The 21,618-nt window shown below is 49.9% G+C and overlaps 1 protein-coding gene across 1 annotated transcript in view; it reads right to left on the reverse strand.

Moving 5' to 3' along the window:
• Positions 1–21,618, reverse strand: part of LOC149361409 (uncharacterized) — a 106,921-nt gene that overhangs the window by 64,532 nt on the left and 20,771 nt on the right. The window lies entirely within an intron of this gene.

The raw sequence follows: 21,618 nt of genomic DNA on the forward strand, positions 1-21,618 counted from the left end.
TGGGAGCAGCATGCTTTTACCCTTCTACTATTTGTTGCTACTGAATCAGTTTGGCGTTGACAAAAGATCTGTAATAAGGAGTAATTACTAATTGACATCCACTCGAGCACAGCCAAATGGCTACAAAGGAAAGCTACACAGTTTCACAGAAACTTCGTAGTTAAAGAAAGATTCGTCCTGGTCCGGTGTTCGAACTCAGAACCACCACTCACTGGAGCAGTCGCTCTACAAATTTGTCCAACCTGGACGGCAAGGTTATGGTAGGGCGAGAGCGAATTGATCAATAACTCGAGTGGGAACTGTGTTGGTCCAATGTTTTAGGACCCCTAAAACATTGGACAAACTCAGTTCCCGCTTCATGTTACCTCTAAAACATTGGACAAACTGAGTTCCCGCTTCATGTTACAATACTGAGTGACATTTTGGTCTATACACCAGAAATACCGGTAAAGCATCATGATAGAACACAATGTTTTTTAAAGGGATAAAGGAATATGTTCGCCCTTTCAGAGGGCACATATGCATAAGAGGCAACATGTGTGAAATAGTCACTGCACCTGAAGCAGTGTAAACTCCATTATGTTAACAGCAGCAGTCAAAAGCTTCACGAGCGACTATTTCATACAGATCATGCAATTACATCCATGTAATTCAGGATCAGATTCATGTGATTATACAGGGAGGTACTGCTGCTAAGTGCACGTAGAGCTCTGCATGCCTTTCTAAACCCGGCTGTGAGCCTATGTCTACGAAATTTTTCTAAATAGGCAGGTAAGGTATGCATCACTGGAAAACAATACCTACCACAAACAGCTGAGGAGAGATAGCACAGCCAAAAGCTGGAAGCACGAATGACCCAGTAGATACTGGCAGCTGGCAACTGCAAATAAATATGTCAGAGCAACTGCTGTCAGTGGCCGTAACAATGTCATGAATGACAAGAGAAGAAATTGTCTACTGCTTCATAAATTAGAATAAGGTATTAACATAGGAACACAAAAAGCAATGAGATGGCCCATGACAAAAGAAATGAACAGATTGTATGTGATGCACCGATATACATTTTTTCAGTAGATTTACATGACTGTCACAACCGTATAGAAAGATGAGCAGGCTTGAATACCACTATTTTTATGCATGATGAAAAGAGCGTGACTATTCGAATATAGCATGCACAGGATTTAATTATTACTACTAGGGTGCTTTGCAGCAGCACCGAAGGTATTTTTAAATTGAACGTAGCGACCAGTAGACCCGTCTGCTTTGCACAAATGACGAGAGGATGGAAAAGGCATGCATTCATTAGCAAGAAGCACGATATCTCACATTACAGCATGAAACGAAAGTTGGTATTGCATTTAACAAATCTGCACAGAAATAAAAACTGCCTAGTGGCAATGCAAGTAAGAGCAAGGGAAAAAAATACCGAAGAAAACTGGTGAGTGTGGTGCAGGGAGGTCTGTGGGTAGGGTCTCGTGCCTGGGAATAGTTCCGAGCGCGGAGAATCGCCGGCAGCACAGCTGGTGGCAGTCAACAAAGAATAAATAAGAGAAAGTGAAAATCAATAACAAACCATCACCGATATAGCGAACGACTTGAAAGCGGGCCGCACAAACGAGGGATATAGCAAAAAGCTGGAAATCCTAAATAAGTGCGCAGTTGCATCCCAAACAGTTCTCAAAATCTGAAGGCGAGGAAGCATCGACACCTACACCTCAGGGCAGACGCAAGAACGATCTAACTGACATAATACTGTGTCAAATTCTGTTCCATGGGGAAGCACAGATAAAAATTTACAAACGACTAGGCAAGGGATATGCCCCAGCCCTGTCTGTTGGCAGCTGGCCTAGCGCGAGTGCTCTGTCGCGCGGCACTGCCGCTCATCGTCATCTTCTAAGTAGCACAAATCAATCCGACGGGCACCAGCCGCGAGGCAACTCGACCGTTGTCAGTTCCCTTGTCTGTCTGCAGCTGGCCTAGCAAGAGCGCTTCCTAACGTGGCACTGCACGCTCATCATCCTCTCCTACGTAGCACAAATCTATGCTATTGGAATGTAGTAAACATTGTTGTTTTTCGCAGCGCTAGCAAGCGACCGCATAACTCTGTTGTGATAACTGGTGGCATTTTTATTCACCGCGGCACCCGAGTACTAAACGCAGATAGAGACTATGGAGCAACAGTTGCCGCGGCCGACAGCGCGCATCTCAATGTGGTGACGCATGAATACGTAGTGCGCGGGCCGCGGGCGAACGGACCGTCGTGTGAATCGGCCTTAACGCATTATAGCTGAGGCAACCGCACGCAGACTGCCTGCACTGCCATCCCTATATAGGCGCACACTAATAACGCGTGCGAATAGAGATCAGAAGTAAAGAAACGTACACGGGCCTCACCGTTCAGACGGCTCATCAAGGCTTAGCAAAACCGCACATTCTTCTTCGTTGCCTCTCCAGATGACAAGAAGTCGTAGCGCTACCTTTCTTCACGGCATTACCCGTTCAAAATCACCAGTGTTGACAGGGCGTAATTCTCGTTGTTGGTTTCCAAAACACACTTGTGTTCTTCATACACGTCCACCGCACGAGCACTCAAACAATGCTACGAAAACCCAAATAACACAAAACGTGACGACGGCTGCAGTTTTGCTTCGTTGAAAAAGCCTACAAATGCGCTTTTTTTATTACCATATTTGAATTGTGTTCGCAACAAAAACAAAGTATATTTTTTCCTTTTATTTCTTTATTAAATGCGAATACCAAAGCGCTTTTAGATACTTTTGCTGACATGTCGTTTGTAGAAGCTGCGATCCTGTGATCCCATCTCCGGGTGTCCTAGCAGACGACGGCGCAGACGACGCTGTTGACGGAATGCAATTTCGATTGACGGCAGCGAAAATCCCTTAAATGCGACAAAAAAGGCAAAGAAACGCACCGTATCGCAAACTGGTCCATATCAAGGATATGTTCGACGCGAGCGGTAGGACAAAGAGCAGCTGCGATGCATTACTCTACGCGACACTGGCATGCTCGACGGAGATCTGCATGAAACAGAGCTTAAATGTGACCCGTACAAGCGGATTACTGTGATATCAACTGCGTTACGGAACTACGACGATACTTGCTTCACACTTTAGCTTATATGCAACAGCGGCCCGCACTCGCCGCACCCCGTTCGAGTGTACTTTCACTAGCAAGAGCCCACATGCATGGAAGCCGACAGAAGCAACTGTCTTTTCGAGTTCAGATTGTTCCGAGAAATACGCAGCTTACTTTAGCACGTACTCGAATTCAAGTTCTCAGCCTGTGTGTCACGTACGGTGACGATGGCGTCGAGGACGAGCTTAAGAATCGCCTTAACGTGCCCGCAACGCAGCCGGTATCCCAAGCATTCATGCGCTAATTGTTGTTCACCTGTACTGCGAACGTGCGCTCAGTCGCAGGCCAGCAGCTAGCTGCTCGATTTGCCAGCCTTGCGAGTACAATTAGCAAGTTTCTGAGCCAATCTGTGAGCGAACCGAGCTTTCAGCAATGACGCTGCTCGCGAGCGCGCCGCGCGACAAGCTTCTGCCTGCTCCCTGGCTGCCGTATTCGTAGCTAAGCCTAGGAGGTTTCACTTCGATGCCAGAGCTGAGAGCGCTTCGAAACTGGCTAGCGCTGAGGTGCTACTCTTTGCATTGTAAGTACGTTTTATTGTGAACTATGTCTCGTAGTGAAATAAAGATATGCTCGGGTCCACCCGAACGGTGATGATGGCGTCGAGTACGAGCTTAAGAATCGCCGCAACGCAGCCGATATTCCATGCATACATGTGTGCTAAATTTGTTCACCTGTGCTGCAAACGTGGGCATAAAGGCTCGCTCAATCGCAGGCCAGTCGCTGCTCGATTTTCCAGCCTTGCGTGCGCGATTCGCAAGCTACGGAGCGAATCATTGAGCGAGTCGAGCTTTCGGCAACGACGCCGCCCGCGGTCGCCCCGGGCGACGAACTGTGCGCTGCTCGATGGCTGCCCTTGTCGTCGCTAAACCTAGCCGATTTCACATAGATGCTGTAGCTGAATGCGCTTCGAAACTGGCCAGCACTTAGGTGCTACCCTCGGCACCGTTTTACTCTGAACCCCGCGTCATAGGGAAATAAATATATGCTCGGTTTCCGCGACCCCTTCAGGAGCGGAGCTATAGCAGAGGCCAGGCGAACTCCAGAGCAGCAGCAAAGCGGCTATGGGAGGAAATTTGTATGGCTGTTATCGCTTCTACCAACAACTCGACATTGGCTAATGATACTCTATCCCAGAGCTTTGTTCGTGAACAAACAATACCAGTGCATTTTTCTGACGCCGGCAGCCGGCATCCAGGCTGGCAGGCCGGCCCCGAGAAGCTAGCGCGCCCTTACGCTTGTATGGCCGTGGCGCACATCAAAAACCGCCACGATATTCTCCTCTTCGCTCAGGTTGTAGCAGCACACTGCTAATAACGAGGAACCAGACCACTTTAAAAGACCGAGCGCGAGGGCGCAGGAGCCTGGGCCAAAGCGCGTGACTGACGTCATTCCCGAGACCTCATTTCACGTGAGAATCAAACGAGCAGGCGACCCGCAGGTCACCCTTGTAGGTGTGAGGAACGGTGTCGTGGAGCTGCTGCCTGGTCGCAAGCGACTGCGGGTCGCATGCCCTTTGCTACTTGCAAGTGTGAATGGGCATTCAATGCCCGTTTGCAGTAGCGAGTCCCTTAGTTCACGTAGTTCACGTATACGTATATAGTAAGTGCTTCCGCGAAAATACAGTTAAACGCAAGTTTGAAGGAATGCCTGGCGAGCGCTCTTAGCAAAATGAACAACGCGTCCTCGCTGTAGATTATTCTTTGCGGCATAAGAAAATAATACGAGTTGCCTGCTACGATGAGCAATGATATCTATTGTGCAGCCTGTGGAGCCGCATGAACGTTATCATTTGTTTGTTAATTCCTTTGGCGGAGGAGTAAAACAAGCACTGAACTCCCTTGGGGTATGCAGGAGTGGAAATGCCATTTTACTCTTTTGTCAAGAGGAGTGAATAGGACCTTTCACTCTTTCTCGTTTGTAGAGAGAGTAGATTGAGACCTGCAGGAGTAGCAAGGCTCTTTTACTCTTAATGCAGGAGTAGCAGTTCTTAGAGTGTACCCCTCAGGGAGCAGTGTTATCACCGCTCCTGTTCAACATTGCTATGATGCGCCTCCCAAGCCAATTGGCCTGAGTGGAAGGCATTCAACACGCGTTATATGCAGATGATATTACAATTTGGACCACTCAGGGGAGCCTTGGGGACATGGAGGACCGCCTTCAGCAGGCTGCTTCCATAGTCGATGCGTATGCTAATGACTGCGGGCTCCAATGTGCTCTAGCGAAATCAGAGCTTCTGCATGTCAGAGCGAACCCAAAGGATAGGACAGCAATACACATCTCTCTGTCAGGAGGTCCTATTACAGAGGTGGAGGAGCTCCGTATTCTCGGCCTTTTCATTCACCAGAGACTCAGACCGTACACCACTATTGCGAAACTCAAGAGAGTAGGCGAACAGGTAGGGCGCATGATCCGCCGCGTTTCCAACAAGCGGGGTGGTCTGCGGGGCAGGGACGCGCTTCGGCTCGTCTTTGCCTTCGTGACTAGCCGGATCCTCTACGCCGTGCCATATCTTCGCACTACTAAGCAAGATGAGGCGCGAATAGACGCCATCATCCGCAAGTCAACTAAGCGAGCCCTGGATCTCCCGGTGGCTACCTCTAATGCCAAACTCCAAGCATTGGGGGTGCTAAACTCCTACCAGGAGCTGCGGGAGGCCCACCTCGCGAACCAATACACGCGGCTCACACAGACGGCTCCTGGGCGCCGCCTGCTAAACCGCTTACACATCCAACACGACTGCACTCCAGAGGAGGCGGAGCGTATCCCATTACTATGGCGCCATATGCTCTGGGTCTCCCCGCTCCCCCGTAACATGGACACCGACATGCATGAAAACAGACGACAAGCGCGGGCTCGGGCTCTTGAGAGACAACACGGCTCCCGACCCGGTGTATATTATGTAGACGTAGCAGGGCCATCGCCCACGGGCTTTTACTCGGCCGCTGTCGTTGACCAGGAAATGCACGTCGATGGACTCTCCTTTCGAGCCCCGAATTCAATGCGGGCCGAGGAAGTTGCGATTGCGCTTGCTGCCGCCCACGCCAATTCGAGAATAATCATCACGGACTCCCGAAAAGCATGTGAACATTACTTGGCAGGGGAGATCTCCCCCTTAGCTGCTTGTATTCTACGACGGACTGCCACTGATCCAACACCCAAACGAATCATTTGGGCTCCTGGCCACCAGGGCTTACGAGGTAATGAGGCCGCTGACGCGGCTGCCCGAGCGCTTACTCACCGGGCTCCTCATCCCAGCTCTTCTGGCTCGGAGACTAACTAGCCGCTGCTGCGATTCCGGGAAATATTAACACATTATAGCGACAACCACCGCCTTTTCCCGGCCCCTGCGAAAGGGCTGAGTAAGACGGAGGAGCGAACTTTAATGCGCCTGCAGACAGGTACTCTACTCTGTCCTGCAATAATAAAACAATACGATCCTAACACGGATTGGCGATGCCCACACTGTGGGGAGACCTGTGATATCCTCCACATGATGTGGGCATGTACTCAAAATCCCCACCTTCCCCCTTCCCCTACCCCTTCCAGAGAGGCATGGTAGACTGCCCTCCTCAACTGCTCCTCGCCTGAGTCCCAAAGGGCTCTCGTGAAACGGGCGAGAGACGGGGCCTCGTCATGCGGTGTCCCGGACTAGGGACGCCGACCATGCAGAGGGGCCACTCTGTGGCTCCCAAACTCTTTTTCACAAAATAAAAGTTTTCATCACCACCACCACCAGACAAAGCGGACCGCCCCTATTGTGCGCGGAGCAAAAAACCTAAGGGAACGATTCAATAGAGAGTTGCCGGAATTTTGGAGAGAGACTCAGACTAAGGTTAAGTACCCGTGCTACATGCCTCGGAATTTTGAGAAGGGCCAGACCAATAGCAAAAACCCTGCAAAGAATTTAGGAGTATAATCAAGGATACGAACGAAATAACTCCAAGCGATATCCTGCGAATATAACCCAAAACGAGTCCGCAGCAGTTGTGACGCTCTCAGAACAGGTAGCATCAAACGAGTGGTTCTAATCGACGCGAGGATGCTGCGCGAAACAGCTATGTCGGTAGGATGACTACTTTATTATCTACAGTTGATTAATTCAAACTGTTGAAGAAAAGTCGAAATATCACAAACCTTCATGTAATTATTGGACGAGAAAAGAGCCGTGGATGGCCAAATAGTGCAAAAAAATGCAATTGAGTTTAACAAAAGTTTCAAATAAATTGAAATATTTTTGATGACATTTCTTGGGCATGCATTAATTAGTTACTTAAACATCATCAAAACCATTGAATGGTTAAATAGGCTGGACAGGAAGTGGAAGGAACAGCAACCATGGCGCCAAATTTCAAAAACCAAAATGGTTGCCGAAAGATAGAAGAAGGAATATTCAGGGCAAATAAATCGACCTTTAATTACAGCATGCAATCATTACGCTAATTCAGTAGTTAAATTAACACATAAAATGATGGTAGCCGCAGTAATCTGTGGCAGCCGCAGTGATCTCTAATTTTACCTACTCCCGTCAACCGATCCATAGCACGTTCGCCTTCAATAACGTTTTTCTGAATATGCTGGCGGGAGTGGAAACTGGTGACATAAGCAAAACGTTCTTATTCTACGCCACGAATTTATACAGAACATTCTCGTTCAGGGGCTTGAGAGATATATATTTCAATGTTTATTTTATTCTTATTTTGATTTTTTATTTCTCTCTTGCCTCTTTGGAAGGCGCATAAAACTTATCATTTATTCAATTAGGTGGGCTCTGATTATACGAACGGATTTTCCAGGCTGCTTTTCTACGACGGTAAGCGTTCGCATACACTCCCGTCCACCTTGGAGGCAGGTAGGTGTCAGGGGCTGTAGCTCACACGGAGAATACAGAACGCGCAGCAGCATCTTGAAGAAAGGAGATTGCCCGCTAAGCTCTTTCTGCCCGACACGAGCTAACTATAGAGCGAAGTGAGGCTGACATCAATTTTTTATAAGAAATGTGACTTACCGATGTCATGGTTGCACCAACTTTTCTGAGGGGAGAGGAGGAATAGTAAACGTTTTTGGAAGGTGGTCACTAGATGTATCTGAGTCTCTGTTGGCCACGTAGATACCTGAACCACACGAGCTGCTAATGTTAAATCTATGACTGAGCGAGAAGCTCCTCGCATTAAGGTTGCTGCTCCGGAATTGCAGAAGCGCACAGCATGCATGGCCATCCATTACCAAAGAAGCTGGCAGCAGAAGTCTGAACTCCCAGACACTGTGGTGCGAATTAAAATCTCCGGCCATAATTCTACTGTTTGCGCATTTGAGTAAGCTATCCAAACAGCCTGGCCTGCGAACGCCTACACTGAAGTAGGCGTTTGCAAATTCAACTGGCGCACTGCGGAAGGGAGGTGTTGAACGCCAACAATTCACGGTCAGGGAGTGTAATTTCTGCGAGATAGAGGCCTTGTAACATATTTTTTTAGAGATCATAGTTACTAACCTGCCGCCGCGGCCGTTAATGCGATCTACTCTGAATACGCGAAATTTTTTCATTGAAAATGATTGAACTGGACAGAGCAACGTTTCTTGCAAAATCACTATATCTAGATTAAGTTTATAAACATTTTCAAGGTCGTGGAGGGAAGAAAGAACGGAGAGGCGATTCCACTGCATAATCTTTAGGCTCGCCGTGATTACTGACTGATGAAAGAGGCAGCAACAACATCCTTCAATACATCAGTCTGGGGGATTATTTGGGGCTCCTTTCTTGTTTTGGATTGTGGAACAGAAGACTTCGACGGTGCAGAAAGAGCTCGACACTTCTCAGAAGGGCAGAGCATTTCAACATCCGTGGTGCAAATATCGACGCGAGAGACACTGCAAGGAGCGATGGTGGCAGCGGGAGTTGGGATGCGTCAGAGGCGACATGGAATGACTAGTATTAGCAGCACAATTTGGAAGATATGGAGACGTCGCCGCCAGAACAGATGATTGAGAAAGCATAGATTTGCATGGAAAAAGTTGAAATAAAGCCTCGGTAAAAGGGCACAGCATTTGCTTCACCAGCACAGAAAAAGCCTGTTCTATTGTGGACACCATCTAAGCCGTCAGACTTGACTGGACATCTCCAACAGGTGATCGCGTATGGCTGTCGTATGAATTATTCTTCAGGTGCAGACATGCATACGAATTTGCTTAGACCATTCCTTCACCTGTATTGTGTAGAAGAGCTTTTGTTCGTCATCTTGTTTCAAACAGTTGACTTCATCAACTGAGAGGTTGCAATTGCAGCGACAACACTGGGGCCCAGCACAGGCCCTCAGCCGAATGGCTGTTTCCACAAACATGGCAGCGGGTCACCGATTTCCGCGCTTTTTCACTATGACCAAACAACCAGCAGTTGGTGTATTGCAGAGGACGCGGCTTCAGGAAGTGCACACGGAAAACTACAGGCGAGGCCTTGCGTTCAGAAGGGAGCAAGCACTTGTTTTTACGACTGATTCTGTCGGTATGCGGAAATCGTTTAATTCTCTGCTGCACCGGTAGACAGAAAGAACGCCCACACCTGCATCCTGAAATTCTTCCAGTTTCCTGCGGGGAAGATGCTGATCGACACCACGGTCAATTTCTTTGGAGCATGCGAGCTCTTCCGGGAAGAAGGCTTTCACCTGCAATGAGTCACGGACAGGAACAGGTCTGTGATGCAAGCAATACAAGAGGATTGCAGACAATGCCTCTACGGCTGAACGGTCGCACTTCAGAGATCTATAAATAGTGGTTGCTTACAGGCTTTTGCTAAACAACGTCCTTTTTTTATCTCGCCGGTGTGGCTAAGCTCTGGTATCGCAACCATGAGGCAGATATTCAAACCTGGTTGACCTTCAAGACTAAATTTTCAGAAGTATTTGGTCAACCGGCTGTCAGGCGACTCCGAGCCGAACAGCGATTGCACGAACGATCTCGGCAGGCTAGTGAAAGCTTCACTAGCTACATCGAAGATGTCGTTCACTTCTGCAAGCGGGTCAATCCTCATATGCCGGGAGCCGCCAAGACCAACACATCTTGAAAGGCATTGATGACGACCCCTTTCAGATGCTCTTAGCGCGCGACTTGCGCACCGTTACTAAAGTTTTCAGGATCTTTCAATGCTTTTAGCAGTTGCACAAGCAGAAGATTCTGCATAGGCAGCGGGCAGAGCAGGTTGAGTCGCTTGCTACGCTCACGCCTGCTCCTGACCCCTCGCTGCTACAGCAGATTAACGACATCGTGCGGGGGGGTGGTGAAAAGATTTATTTCGAAGGGACAGGAGGTATGTTTGGATCAGACCGTAAGGGACCCCTCCTTACAAACACTATGTGGAGGTCCCTTGTTTGGAACCCCAGTGGTGGTTGGCGCCGCCCGGGCGCGCCCGACTAAGGGTTGTTGGGCATGTAAGTCGTGGCAGCTGAGCAGGGACGCCTCCCAGTCCTCCCGGGTTGGGTTGAGGATGGAGGGAATGGCCGGGTTGGAGGGGCAGGCCAACACCATGTGATAGGTGTCCGAAGACACCACACTACAGTGCCGGCAGCTGCCCCTAAAGGATGGGTGAAAATGTTTTAGTGCAGCCGGGCACAGCAATTTATTGATGAGAAGGCGGAGGAGTCACTCATTCACCTTCTTGAGGCCTTTACACGGGTTAGGGTAAATGCGATTACTATCTTGATAATAGGTTTTAATATCTTTGAACGTATAGACCGGGTTATTTTTTTTTTTACATCGGGTTCCTGAGCGGGTGGGGAGGAGAAAACAGCCCGGTGAGAGAGCGCGCGGGCGGATGCGTCTGCTGCCTCGTTTCCTGCCAACCCCTAATTAGCAGGGGCCCCTATAAGGTATGGTTACGAAGGGCCCATATAAGGTAAGGTGCTAGTTACGAAGGCGTTTGCCAGCCGCAAGGCATGCTGACTTCATAACCCCCTGTTTGTTGGAAACCCGGGGGACCATGCGGCCCACCTTGTGCCCCAGCTTACGCAGTTTGGCCAATGTAACGTCTAGCCATCTGTGTTTGTGGATGTAGAGTGGAGTACCCGTATCTCATCACTTTCATGTATGGGACCATTCTCAATAGAAAGAGATATTTTAGTTGTGCACTGTTGTGAGGGGCGGAGGTGCACAAATTTCGATTTTTGAGGGGAAAAATGAGGACCGCAGCGGTGGGCGTAGCGGTCTACTATAGTCGCCGCTGTTTGCATGCTGGTTTCAATGACCCCGGTGCTACCCTGCGTGGCCCACAGAGTAATGTCATCGGCGTACAGTCGGGGACAAAAGTCTCCGGACCACGTGTTCCTCAAACGAAGCTTATAACTCTACTATCAGACAGCGGCTGGAGACCGCACAGGTGGAGATGAAAGAACAGAAATTTAACTTTTACCTCGGCAAGTGTGGTCTCCAGCCGCAGACTAATGGCAGAGGTATCGGCTTCATTAGAGGAACATGTGGTCAGGAGACTTTTGTCCCAGACTGTACATGGCGCGCTGCACGCCGGCGCCACCGCCCAGCTGGGCCGTCAGGTGCATCATAGCCAGACTGAGAGCAGTGGGGAAAGTACCGCGCCTTGGGGTTCCCCTCCTGCCGAATAGGTAGGGACCGTGCTCTCTATCCTGGACGCGGGTGTTAGCTTGACGACCGATTAGAAGCTGGCATATGTGTCGAAATGTGTTCAGGCCGCAGTCGGTCCGGCTTAGGTGAGTGAGTACGATTTCATGTGGTAAATTCTTCCGGGAAAGAGTGGCACGTGAACTTTCCTTTCTGCCGAGCGCTCAAGACCGACCATCATATCTGGCTCCAGCACTCCAACATGCAATTCAATAACAAATGCCTGAGGCTCTTCCACCAGCCGATCCATCACCACCTGTCACGGTTCCGTCTCCATAGGCTGATGTTGTCGCTAGACCACAACCTGTGGCGGTTCCGCTCACATATGCCGACGCCTTCGCGAGACCGCCTCCTTTCGTGGCTCATGTGACTTATGCCGATGCCGTCGCAATACCGCAGCCGCCAATCTATAGTGCGCCTTTGGCGCATCTGCGAGGGCCGGTGCCTTACCGTCGACCTACTTCAAGGGTCAGCGATTCCTTGCGCACAGCGGACAATCGGGCAATTTGCTTCTTTTGTGGCCTCCCTGGTCATGTAGCCCGGCATATCCGCCGTTGTCTTCCACACGTAGAAATTCCTCCCGAAGCTCCTGGGTACTGGCCTCCAACGAGACAGTACTCTGTGCCTGCTGCACCGCCGCGAAGTCGTGCTTTCTCCCCGGACAGTTCTGCCCTCTGCAGCCGCCGGCCCTCTACTCCACGACATAGCTGGGTCTATCTCGCATATGCGACGTCTCCCCACCTCTAACCAGCAGGAAAACTAGGCTCCCCCATTCCTGAGGCAGAACTGCGTCCCCTTCGAACTTCGAAACGCCTCACCCACGAGCCGGTAACCTCATTGAATTATCCGTCGACGGCGTTTCTGTCATGGCGCTTGTCTACACTGGCTCTGCGGTTTCCGTCATGGACGTAAAACAGTGTAGTTAATTAAAAAAAGTGAGGACGCCAATTGCTGGACTCTCACTGCTCATTGGAAGCGCTCAGAACATCCAGCCGTCTGCAGCGTGTACCGCTCGAGTTGTCATGAAGGGGACCATCTATGCCGACGAGACGAGTTCGTCGTACTGCCCTGATGATCTCATGCTGTTATCCTGGGCTTTGACTATCGTCCCAGTCCCATGCTGCTATCATCGATTATGCTCGAGCTGATGTCGAGTTCTCTGACCTCTCCGAAGCTGTCTTGGACGCTGCCCCTTCTGCTGCCTGCGTTAAAGCCCTCGTTGCCGAAGACATTGACCTGCTTACCTGTTTTTCGGTGCTTGTACCCCTCTCTTGCGGCTCTCTTCGCGACAACACTGTCGTCTTCACACCGTCCACTATCTTTCTGCACCGCAAGCGTCTTCCTATGCTATACGCCGTACTGACTATATCCGCTGGCCTTTCCGTACTTTTCGCCTCTAACCCATTTTCATCCCCCAACGCCTTGCGCCTAGGTGAATGTGTCGGGAACGTACAACCATTCGCATCTCTGCACATCCAGGAAGATTCGGACGACGCGCCCACCTCTCCATAGCGGCCCTCAGACCACCTACTGCTCCGCCCGATTCCATCATCGACCGAAGCATTCCTTCGCTCCATCGACGACAACCTTCCAGCGCTGAAAAGGGCACAGATTGTTACTTTACTTCATGAGTTTCGCTGGTCATTTGACTCATCAAAGTTCCTTGGGTCAAGCCTCCAGTGTCACCCATGGCGTCGACACAGGTCACCACGCACCGCTGCGACAACGTCCCTATCCTGTGTCTTTGAAGACCAAGTCGACAAGATGCTCCAGAGTGGCGTCATTCAGCGCTCAAGCTGCCCTTGGGTGTCGCCTATAGTGCTCGTGAAAAAGAAGGATGGCTTCATACGCTTCGGTGTAGACTACCGCCGCCTTAATAGGATTAGGCGCTAGGACGTCTATCACCTCCCGTGCATAGACGACGCTGTGGATTCGTTGCAAGGGGCAGAACTCCTTTCCTCCCTGGATTTGCATTCCGGGTACTGGCAAGTTCCTATGAAAGAGGCCATCCGCCCCAAAATCCGGGGGGCACTTTGTTGACCTAAAGTGCGGTGAGGCGAAAGCCTTAAGCGCGGTGTTGCTGCTTGTGTCACTGATGCGTTGTTAAGTGTTAGGCTTCGCCTCTAAGAGTGAAACGCGACAGCGTCTTCCAACGCTGCCAGGGAGTCTATAGAACGCCATCGCCCGTGTGATTGTACGCCTTGCTCGTCGGTAAATTGGTTTTTGAGGAAAGGAAATGTGTCTGTCTCGCATATCTGGTTGGACGCCTAAAGCCTGCCGTAACTGGAAGGAAGTAAGATGGGAGTGAACGAAGACACCGTATTCACTAGACGCGCCTTCGTTCATTCCAAACCATCGAGCTGGCATGGCGGAGAGAGAGCTTCCGGCCACCGAGCGTGACGGACGCAGGATCATGAGCTCCGGCGGAGCGGCGATAGCGGCACTTGCTGGCCGCGGAAACAGGTTAGCTGCCGACGCAGATCAGGAATACGAAATTGTTTTGCCTAACTTGCCTACAGGACGTGTTGTTCTTAACACGGTGTTTCTTCACGGAGACGTGAGAGCGAGGCCCTACACGGTGGAAGATTTTCGGGACGCCCTGGCCAACGCTGGTGCGCTCCCCGACGTCGTGGCGTTGGGGGCGTATCAGATTAACCACGTGTGGGCGGTGACGATGAGCACCTCAGAAGCTGCGAAGAAACTTGCTGCCTGCAAAGAGCTACAAGTGAAAGGGCGCCGGTGCATTATTTTCGACCCTGAAGATCAGCAGGTAAAGCTGCGCCTGCATTGGATGCTGCACGGTGTGGCGGACGACGACATCCGGACTGCTTTCGCGGCGTTCGGCAACGTGACGGAGGTGACGCGGGAGCGTTGGCGTGTCCAAGGCTTGAAGGAGAAAGGCTCGACCACCAGGACCGTGCTACTGAAGTTGAAGCCGGGAATCAAGGTGGATGATTTGCCACACCAGGTCCGAGTAGCCGGTGAGCTGGCCCTCGTTGTTGTCCCTGGGCGACCGATGCAGTGCCTGCGTTGCCACGGCACGGGTCACGTTCGCCGCGACTGCAAGGTGCCCAGGTGTTCCCTGTGCAGGCGCTACGGACACATGGACGCGGACTGCGTCCGTACCTACGCGTCAGCTACCGGGCTCGGAAAGGCGAACGACACTGCGGAACTCATGGACATCGCTGAGGCGGAGGAAGTAGCCACTTGTACGGACGAGGCGGGCAAGTCGGCTTCCACACTTGCGACGTCAGGGACTCCCAGTGACGACACCAAAGCGGCCGACGAAACAGAGAGCCAACAGCCGACGGGAGGCTCCCTCGGCGTCTCTAACGAGACGCCAGAGAACGGGGCGTGCCCATCAGAGCCCGTAGTCGTCGAGGGAAAGGACCTGAACGAGGACCACCACGAGAATACCGGCGCCCGCAAAACAAGCGTCTCGCCCCCCCTTAACACCCCGGCGAAGCGTTCCCATGACCAGGCCAGCCCTGAAGGGGACAAAGTGGTAGCACCCGGCGTCGAGGAGCCCCCTGCAAAGACGACTCAAGCCCGGCGTTCGTCGCTACGGCCACGCCCAAACCATGCAGATGACAAACGGTACTCCTCCGCAGGCAAGGTACTACTCGAGCAGACTGATGTTCTTGCGCCGGATGATACCGGCGGCAACAGTGGCGTCTAGCGGCGCGCTAGACGTGGAAGGTAAGCACCGTGCTGTTGGTTCCTTCCTCTTGTGTAAAAATGGCTCCCGCCTCCGCCTTTAGAGTCGCTACATTGAATGTGAGGGGCCTGGCGGCAAGGAAGAAACAAGGTCAGGTGTACCGACTTCTTACGGAGCGCGAGATAGATGTATTGGCCGTGCAGGAGACGAAAGTGGACGGCAACGAAGGAACCGACAGCATGGTGCGACGTTTCACGACTAGATTTTATGCTGTCGTCAGTCAAGCAGTGGGAACATCGGCTGGCTGCGTGCTTTTTGTAAAGAAGATGCCGGGGCTAGAGGTGCAGGCTTATTTTTCGTGTGTGTATGGCCGGTGTATTGTGCTTGATTTTTGTCTAAACGGCAATGAGTGGCGCATTGTTACTGTGTACGCGCCGAATGTGGTTGAGAAAAGGGTTGCCTTTTTCCAAAGCCTCCAAGAGCGCCTTTGTACGGAGAGGTGGCTCATTGTATTAGGCGACTTCAATTGTGTTCTTAACGCGCGCAATAGGTCAGGCATCCGGGGGTTTCGAGACAGGAGCACTGAAGTGTTGATGCGAATGATCGAGAACGGAAACCTTGAGGATGTGGCTGAACTTATTGAGGGTGCGCGGACAGTGCAGTTCACTCATTTCCAGGGCTCAAGCCATGCACGGCTGGACCGCATTTACGCATCAGTCGACCTTGCCCCTGTTTGCAACCATTATGAAGTTGTGGGAGTCTCCTTCTCAGACCACTGTTTAGTTGAGTGCTACCTGGGAAGTGTGAACCGAAGCAAGGCATTTTCGTGGGAAATGTGGAAACTAAACAACACGCTTCTTCAAGACGAAATCTACTGCAGAGCAGTAAAGGACGAAATAGGTAAAATAAACCCGCGCAAGAACTTGAAGATTTGGCAACAGTGGGAGCTAAGTAAAGGATCTTTAAAAATCAAAGCAATAGAAAGGGCGACATGTATTCGTTATAAGGAAAAACAAGACGAAGGTGAGCTAAGGGCACTGCTTCAAACGCTGATGAAGCAGGAATGCAAAGAGCCTGGGAAATGGATAGAAGATGTCAGGAAAACAAAACAAAAGATAGAGCTTATGGAAGAACGGCGTTATCGCGGAGCACTAGTGAGGGCAAGGGCGGAAGACACAGCTGCTGGCGAAGCGCCATCGAAACGTGCTCTTGGTCTAGAAAAAGCGCGCGCTGAAAGAAATCACATCGATAAAATAGAATGGGGGGGTGTCTTATCGGCAGACACTGACCACATCAAAGAAGCCTTTAATGAATATTACCAGAGGCTTTTTTCATCGACTCCTGTAGACGCAGTAGCCTTTACGCATCAGTTTCTTGGTGCAATGCCACGGCTTGACGAAGAAAGCAAAAAGAAAATGGAACTAACAATAACTCACAGCGAGGTAGAGCACGCGATAGATCAGTTAAACCTAGGAAAATCACCAGGACCAGATGGATTCAGTGCGGCATTTTATAAAGAATTTAAGCACGAAATTACCCAGTGCTGTGCACAATTTTCAATGAAGCCTATAAAATAAACGTATTGCCTCCGTCTTTTGGGACCTCCCATACAGTGCTCATACCTAAAACGGATGATATAGAGAAATTACAATTGGTTACAGCGTATCGACCCATAGCACTCACTAATGTGGACTACAAAATTTTTATGAAGGTATTGGCGCGTAGACTGCAGACAGTGATATTGGATATTGTTGGACCCCACCAGACATGTGGAATCAAAGGGCGCTCAATTTTTTCCAACATTCACAAAGCGCGCAGTGTGCTTGATAGCTGTGATGACATCAATGGGCGAGTAGCGATGCTTCAGATTGATCTTGAAAAGGCATTTGATTGTGTTTCTCATGAAATTTTATTTGCCGTTTTAGACCATGTGAACGTCGGTTCATTTATCCGTAAGGGTGTAGCCCTGGCGTATCGAAACTGCACGACGAGGCTGATTGTTAACAAGAGTCTGGGGGCGCCCATTAGCGTGCAGCGTTCGGTGCGTCAGGGCTGCCCCCTCAGCCCTCTCTTGTTTTGTATTTACATCGAAACGCTGTGCATGAAAATCATAGAAAACAATAGTATTAATGGCTTTAGGTTACAAGCAGCTGAAGTTAAGCTGCTGGCCTATGCAGATGACGTTTCTGTATTTACGGTTGATCAGGGGAGCATAAGTGAAGCTGTCGGGTGTGTACGCGCGTTCAGCGAAGTCACAGGTAGCGGCGTTAACTGGTCCAAGTGCCTTGGGCTCTGGCATGGATGGTGGCCATCCCACCCGGACCATTTCGCCAACGTACCGTGGGCGACGACCCCGGGCAAGTATTTGGGCGTTCCGCTCGATGCTTATCGCGATAGCGAGTACTATTGGAAAGAGCAAACTAAAGACGCACGTGACCGAGCTGGGAAATGGAAAGGCAGCAACCTTTCAATTTTCGCCAGAGCTACAGTCTGCAATCTTTTTTTTATTAGCAAACTCTGGTATGTGATGCAGGTTTTGCATTGCTCGCGTGTGAACGTTCAGAAGCTACAAAGGACTTTTGCAGTTTTCATATGGGCGTCCGAATGGGAACGTCGTAGCAGAACGAACCTGTTCCGGCGGGTAAAAGACGGGGGGCTAGGGCTAGGGCACCTCTTTTTAAGGCAGCTGGTGAACCGTTTTTTCTTTTTTCGCGACGTCATAGACCCGTTCTTGCGCACCGTGTGCCAAGTGAAGCTGCGGCGATTGCTGCCGGAGTTTGTGGTATCCACAGAAGAGCTCTCTGGTGGAAGTTTTGGTTACTACAAAGAGATTGTAGCAAGCGTTCGGTTTCTTTCGGCACGTTTTTCCACCGATTATTTGTGGAAAAGCAAAAGGAAAAAGTTGTACAATGATCTTTGTGATACTGTTTTCCCAGAGCCCATGTACAGGGCCTTGTACAGTGGAGGTCCGGGAGGGGATGTTTTAAAAAGGGTGAAGACAATGCAGGTGCCACCAGGAGTAGACTTTCTTTTTTAATTTACACACCGGGACGTTACCCGTTTAAAAAGTTTCTAGAGGGAAAGGATTTCTTTTTACCGTGGGGATCGAACTGCTTAATTTGTAAACAGCCTGAAACAATAGACCATGTTTTTTTGCATTGCTGGGAAGGGGTTTATTTTTGGGACGTGTTACAAAGGACCATAAAGAAAGAGCTACCACTTGACGCGCACGGAATTCGCTATTTAAGCACTGATAATGAGGATGGGGCACCTTTTGATCTCATAATGCTCTTGGGCCTCCACTGTATATGGCGCTCCAGAATGGCAGGCTACCATTGTGACAAAGACGCACGACCGGCCCGAATTTATTTTCGGGAAAGCGTGGACTGGTTTCTTGCAATCCAAAAAGCAGCTGCGGAGCCTCCCGAATGGCTCTCAAGACTAGAGCCGTTGTGTATGTTGCGGGAATTTTAAGCTGACGAAGCCAGTCTCGTGCTGGCTGACCACGACAGTGTCGTATGTATATAGCGTTGTGTGTATTTTTGTTGTGCAATGTCATGACCCAAAGACAGGCAATAAAGAAAAAAAAAGAGCTGGCATGGCGGAGTGATTAGCATGCTCGTCTCGCACTTCTGAGACCGGGGTTCGATTCCCGAACTCCACCAACTTCCTACTCGTTTTTATTTATTTATCTGGCCGGACTAGAAGGGTTAATTTGCCTAATTGGGTAATTAAGCAATTTACTAAACTCAGTCCCAATTACTTGTAGCATCACTACACGATCTCTTTAATTGGTTGCATGGTTACTAGGAGGAGGAGGTAAACTTTATTAAAGAGGAAGTCTTAGGCGCAGATTGAGGTGATGTTCCCCTCCCCGCGGTGGGCTCCTCTTCTAGGACGGACGCCAGGTGGCCGACCGACGACGTCGTTCGGCGACCTCTTCGGCTCGCTCTGTGACTCGAAGTTGAACCTCAGGGTTTGAGATGAGCAGCGCGGCCTCCCACTGAGATTGGGTAGAGAGCTGCAGACTGTGCGATGGCTTGTCTTGAGTACATGAGTATAGGATGTGCGGTGTGTCTGCCTCCTGGTGCCCACAGAGGGAACAGACGGGGCTGTACTGCTCCGGGAACCATATGGAGTACATGTACGGATTAAAGAAAGTGTCTGTTTGGAGCTGCCGCCAACTGACTTGAGTTGTGTTTTACTCAGGGATTTATGTGCTTCTGGGAAAATCTGTCTTTCTTTCTTGAAGTGGGTAGTAATTTCTTTGTAGGTTGTCATTCGCTCCTTGGCCGACCTGAGCTTGGGGTCGCGCACCTCCCGGTTAACCACGAATCCTCGGGCAAATTGGTGCGCCGCCTCGTTTCAAGGATGGTCCGAATGGGCGGGGACCCAGATCAATGTTATCTGGCTGGTATAGGAGATTTTTTGTAAGATTTTGATGGCTGCTGAGTGGGCCCTTCGTTTTTCAGAATTTCGAATTGCTGTTTTGGAGTCACTTATGATGTATTTGGCAGTGGTGGAGATAATGGCTAAAGCAATGGCAGCTTCTTCGGCCTCCTCCGGAAATTTTGTTTTATCTATTGTCGCCGATGCAAGTGGAGAACCTCGATGATCGACAACTGCCAGAGAAAAGGCGTCTCTGTCCGCATGTTCTGCCACGTCCACGTGCGCCGTGTCTTTCTGAACTGAAAATATTTCGTGAAGTTTTTGTGCCCTAGCCTTTCTTTTGTCCGTATCGTAGTGTGGATGCATGTTTTTGGGCAGAAGAGGGACTGTTAAGTGTTCGTGTACGTGTCTTGGATTTGACAAGGTGTGTGTACGGATTCCTTCATATTGTATTCCTGCTTTCTTTAGGATTAAACGTCCCGTTTCAGTGCCTGATAGGCTTTCATATTGCGCGGTGAGGTGTGCTTCTATCATTTCCGGTAAGGTGTTATGAATTCCTAACTGTAATAGTTTTTCATTTGGAGTATGACGAGGGAGGTTGAGCGCAATTTTGTAGGACTGCCTAATTAGCGAATCCAGGTCGTTTCTTTCTCTCACTGTAAGGTTGACGTATGGTGTAGTGTAGTTGACTGTGCTAAGAAAGAAGGCTTGTATTAGTCTCCTGGTCTCGGCTTCTTTAACTCCTCCTCGCCTATTCGCGATTCGTCTGATGAGGAAGGAGATTTGGTTGACAGTGTTTCTCAGTTTCTTAATTAACGTGTTGTTTTTTTGGTTTCACTGTATCAGCATTCCTAAGATTCTTCGTGTCTCCACTTCTCGAATGGCTGCCCCTTCCTGGGAGATTTTGATCTCAGGCGCTTTATTTTTCCTTTGACGCTTTGGTGTAGGATGAGGACTTCAGATTTTTGGGGGAACACGCGAGCACCGCGGCTTGTGCCTCCTCTACTACTACATCTGCCGCTTGTTGTAGCGTATCTTGTATTGTGGCGATACTCCCCTTGGTTGTCCAAAGGGTGATATCGTCCGCGTACAAAGAGTGTTCTAGGTCTGGGATTTTCGCGAGTGCGTGTGCCATTTTGATGAGGGTTATATTGAACAAGAAGGAGGAGAGGACCGATCCTTGCGGCATTCCTCTGTCTACTAAACTGAAGGTGTCGGATTTGATTTCGCCAATTTGAATTTTAGCCGCTCTATCAGAGGGAAGGTCCTTGTTGGAGTTAAACGCTATTTCGCCCACATTCAACGGTGAAAGAGATTCTAGGATTGCTTTGTGTTTGACGTTATCAAACGCTTTTGTTAAATCTAGAGCTAAGATTGCCCTGGTGCTCCTTTCTTGCTCCTGAGATAGGACTTCGTTTGCTAGTCTGAGCATCGTGTCCTGTGTTGATAAACGTGGTTTAAAGCCAATCATAGTGTCTGGATATAAATTCTTTTTGTGCATATGAGACTCGAGTCTGTCTAGTATGACGTGCTCTATCAGTTTTCCTATGCAAGATGTAAGCGAAATAGGTCTGAGGTTTTCGAGCGCGAGCTTTTTGCCCGGTTTTGTGATGAATTTGACATTGACACGTTTCCAAGCCGCTGGGAATTTTCCCTCCCTCCAACACTTCTTCGCAGAATGCGTGAGGGCTGTGATGGAAGCGTCTTTTAGGTTTCTGAGTGTCTTATTGTTAATGCCGTCTTCTCCCGGGGCGGATGTCGTGCGTATCTTATGGAGGGCTGCTCTTATTTCCGCT

The sequence above is a fragment of the Amblyomma mixtum genome, chromosome 2, assembly GCF_055824585.1.
Source record: "Amblyomma mixtum isolate Tamu chromosome 2, ASM5582458v1, whole genome shotgun sequence".
NCBI classification, from domain to species: domain Eukaryota; kingdom Metazoa; phylum Arthropoda; class Arachnida; order Ixodida; family Ixodidae; genus Amblyomma; species Amblyomma mixtum.